The sequence below is a fragment of the Octodon degus genome, unplaced genomic scaffold (assembly GCF_000260255.1).
Source record: "Octodon degus isolate 3935 unplaced genomic scaffold, OctDeg1.0 scaffold00059, whole genome shotgun sequence".
NCBI lineage: Eukaryota > Metazoa > Chordata > Mammalia > Rodentia > Octodontidae > Octodon > Octodon degus.
The window spans coordinates 11,128,238-11,132,939 of NW_004524635.1; the positions used below are offsets into that span (position 1 = coordinate 11,128,238).

Consider the following 4,702-nt stretch of genomic DNA (forward strand, 5'->3'; position numbering starts at 1 on the left):
AGCCTCCAAATTTGAGGGTGGCACTCACACATACTACCCAGAAAGTGCCTTTTCTTGCTTCTCTCCTTCATTTCTACTGCCATTGCCAGTGGCTCCCACAACATAAGAAAAAAAAAAAAATTCATGTAGTGACTCACTGGGGAAGCTCAGACATGACACTTTATTTCCTTACCAAACGGTACAGTAGACATGGAAGTAGACCAAGGGGCATTTGTGGATTGTGTGGGAAATTCCGTACCTACACCAGTTCCTGTGCTACCATCACAGACATAAATCCGTGTCAGAAATTCAAATCCAACCTGTCACTGTTTTTATGTTAGGATTTATTTTTGAAAGAAACAGACAGACAGACAGACAGACAGACAGACAGACAGACAGACAGACAGGCAGGCAGGCAGGCAGGCAGACAGACAGAGGAAAAGCTTAAAAGGAAGAAAAAGATGCCTATAATTTTGACAATCAATTTTAACATTTTGGTTTATTTCCGCTATGATACATTATATGATATATCATATATACACTATATGATACACTAATTTTATCCAGGTGTTAAATATCTTGATATTTTTCTTTGAGACAGGGTCTTACTTTGTTACCCAGAACAGATTCGAATTCCTGGGCTCTAGCTCCTCCTGCCTTGGTCTCCTTAGTGGCTGAGACTACAAGCATGTAGCACTGTGTCTGGCTCTTCACAAATATTTTGGCCACTACAGCATACTAGTTCTTATGTATGTGCTATCATTTCTCTAGTCATACACCTTTTCCATATTTATAATCATAATTCAGTGGGCTGTTGTAACTTATAGGTAACATAGTTTTAATTTTCATATCTCAAGAAACTAGAAAGTGCAAGATAAAGGTGCCAGCAGTTTTGGTATCTTGTGGGGACTCACGCTGGCTCTTCATGCAGGGGAGGTTGGTTGTCCTGACCCATAGGGCTGTGCCTCGCTCTGGGATCACGTAGTTGGACAAGTGAGAATCTTCCTTCTAGGAAGTTTAAGCTAAAACCCAGAGATAGGGGATCTGTCCTTGTATGTGGTTGGAGAATGGCAGGGAAACTCTGTCACTATGAGGCTGCAAAAGAAAAATAGCAGGTATGGGAGGCCAATTTTGAAAAGAGCATAAAATGAGGTATCAAGAGGAAAAAAGACAGAAATGAAGAATATTTTCTGAAATCCTTTTCCATCTCTTTTTTCAGAGGGTTGTAATTTTCATTGTATAGATCTTTTACTGCCTTACTTAGATTAATTACTAAGTATTACATTTTTTGGATGCTGTGAAGGGCATTGTTTGAGTTTTTTTATCTGTGTAGAGGAATGCTACTTATTTTTGGATGTTGACTTTGTATCCTGTCATTCTACTGAATTTGTTAATTCTAGGATCTATTTTTTGGAGTTTTTTGGGTCTTCCAAGTAGAGTATCATGTCATCTGCAAATAATGATAGTTTAATTTCTTCTTTACCTATTCTTAATTTTTTTAAATTTCTCTCTATAGTCTAATGGCTCTAGCTAATTTTTCCAGAACTATACTGAATAGGAGTGTTGTTAGAGGACATCATTGTCTTACACCTGATTGGAGAGTAAAAGCTGCAAGTTTTTCTCCATTTAAAATGTGTTGGCTGTTGATTTGTCATAGATGGCTTTTATCTGGTTGAAGTATAGGCCATCTATTCCAATTTTCTGTAAGGCTTTGATCATGAATGAGTGTTGGACTTTTTCAAAAGTCTTTTCTGCATCTATTGAGATGATCATGTGGTTTCTAGTTTTTGTCTTATTGATATATTACATAAATCTATACATGCATTACATGTATAGATTTTTGTATGTTAAACCATCCTTGCATCCCTGGGATGAATAGTATTTGGTCACGTTATATAATCTTCTTGATGACTTGCTGTACTCTATTTGCTAGGATTTTATTCAGGATTTTTGTGTTTATGTTTATGAGCGAGACTGGTCTGTAATTCTCTTTTTTGGTTGGATCATTCTCTGGTTGCAGTATCAGTCTAATACTTGCTTTTCAGTAATGATTTGGGGAGCATTCCTTTTCAATTTCATTGAAGACTAAGGAATATTGAGATTAAATCTTCTCTAAATATATTGTAGAATTCAGATGTAAATCCATCAGGACCTGGGTTTTTCTTTGTTGGTAAACTTTTTATTACATTTTCAATTTCATTGGCTAATATTGGGTTATTCAGAGTTTTTATATCTTCTTGATTCAGTTTTGGCATTGTATACCTACTAGGAACCTGCCTATTTTTCCTTTGTCTTTGATCCTGAAAATAAAGATTTACAAAATAACTATTGATGATCTTCTGAATTTCCACAGGATCTATAGCAATTTCTCGCTTTTCATTACTTAATGCTTGAATTTGAGTTTTTATTTCCTCTTCTTTAGAAGGTTGGCTAGGGTTTATCAATTTTATTTAATCTTTCAAAGAAAAAACTTCTGGATTCATTAATTCTTTGTATTGCTTTCTTTGTCTCATATTGCATTAATTTCTGTTCTAATCTTTACTTCCTCCCAGCTTTAGGCTTTGGTCTTGGCTTGCTCTTCTTTCTCCAGAAGCTTGAAGTGCAACATTAGAGTATTTATTTGTTCTGCCTCTGTTTTCCTAATGTGTGAATTCACTGCTATAAATTTCCCTCTGAGAACCACTTTCACTGAATCCCACAATTTCCAGTAAGTTATATTTGGATTTTCATTGGATTGTAGATGTTGTTTAATTTCTTGTTTAATTTTATGTGTAACTCATTGGTTGCTCAGGAGGGTGTTATTTAATTTTCATGTTTTAATGGGTTTTTATAATTTCTTTTGTCATTAATTTCTAGTTTCATTGCACTGTGGTCAGATAATATGCATAGCATAATTTCTGTTGTGTTACATATACATAACCATAATTTATGGACTAGTATGTGGTCTATTTTAGAAAGCATCCATGTGCAGCTAAAAAGAAAGTCTGTTCAGATGTTGTTAGGTGGAACACTATATATATGTCCGCTAAGTCCATTTGTTCAAAGATTAGGTCCAGATCTGCTACTTCTTTGCTAATTTTTTGTCTGCTTGACTTATCTTTTTTTTCCCTTCAAGCTTTTATTGAAGTGCAATGATCCATGATGAATTTTAGATCTTGTTAAAAGTGGCCACATCCATGGACTGCACATAGTCCTTGAAAGCAGTGATCTGTTCTTCCAGCATATCTGTTCCAACTTTATCATCTTCACTCACACACTGTATTTTCAGATTTTTAATTCCATATCCCACTGGAACTAGTTTACAGAAGCCCCAGAACAAACCATCTGCTTGAATGCCTCGGATGCACTCCTCTGATTTCACCACATCTGTTTTGTCATACCAAGTTTTAACATCCAGAAAGATGGAAGATTTGGCAACAAGTGCAGGTGTTTTGGCTTTCTCAGGTTCATATTGTGCAAACTGTTCTTCCCTTAGCCTCTTTGCTTCTTCACTTTCCTCTTCATCATCAGAACCAAAGAGAACAAGATCATCATCATCTTTATTGTCCGCAGCTCCACCTCTGGTGGTGTCTTCCACATTGGCAGGGCTGCACCTGCCTATAGTTTCTTCACTCCTGGCAAGCTGGCCTTTTCTTTTCTTAAGATTTGATGTCATGTACCAATCTAGCACATGGCACAAGTCAGCAGGTGGGAGGCAGGTGACTACTTCAAACATGGCCACATCTGCCTATGAGGGCACAAACTCCTAGATGTAGCTCTTCTTGGCCAGGTTACCACAAAGCACATTCAGGCCAGCAGGGATTTTCAGGTCTCTGAAACCCATGGCCTTAACTGTCTGAGGGAGCTGGGAAGTGGTAGAGTGAAGATCATAAAAGGCCAGTGCCCAGCACTGAGAGCAAAAAAGGCTTGACCTATCTTTTTGAGATAAAGGTGTGTTAAGGTCCACTGTTAGGATTGTGATATTGGTTATTATATTTTCATGTCCTTTAAAATTTGTCTTATACATTTGGGTGCTCCTATATTTCATGCATATAGATTTATGGTATCTCTTCCTCTTGAATTTGTCCCCTAATCAGAATATATTGACCTTCTTTATCTCATTTGATCATTCTTGGTTTGAAGTTCAGCTTGCATACAGAAAAGCTATTCCTGCTTTTTTCTGAGGTCCTGCAGCATGGACTATTATATTGCATCCTTTGACTTTCAGCCTATGAATATCTTCATGAGTTAAATGTGTTTCTTGTATACAGCATATTGCTAGATATTTTTCTTAATCCAATCTGCCATTGTATTTCTTTTAATTGGTGAATTGAATCCATTTACATTGGTGGTTGTAATTTATATCTATTGACTTACATTTATCATGTTATTTTCCTCCTGTTGGTTCCTTACTATTCTCCTGTGTTTAATAGTTCGCCTTTTTTGGTGGGTTCTTTCTGTTGTTGTTCTTAGAAATGTGGACATTTTCATTCCTTTCTAGCATAATTTTTAGAATTCTGTTTGACCATCATGAATTTCTTTAGCTGTTCTTCATCATGAAAGCATTTTACTGCTCCATTAAAAAGAGTTTTTCAGACTATGTAAGAGTTGGAATTTGTTTTCTTGTAGGACTTGAAGTACTTCGCTCTATAGTCTTCCTAACTTGATGGTTTTTGAGGAGAAATTTTCTGCTATTCTGATGGGTTTTCCTTTAAATGTGATCTGTTTCTTTTCTCTGGTGGGT

At 36.3% G+C, this 4,702-nt stretch overlaps 1 pseudogene; it reads right to left on the minus strand.

Moving 5' to 3' along the window:
• Window positions 1-3,127: 3,127 nt before the first annotated feature.
• Window positions 3,128-3,802, minus strand: LOC101567089 (annotated as a pseudogene).
• Window positions 3,803-4,702: the final 900 nt, after the last annotated feature.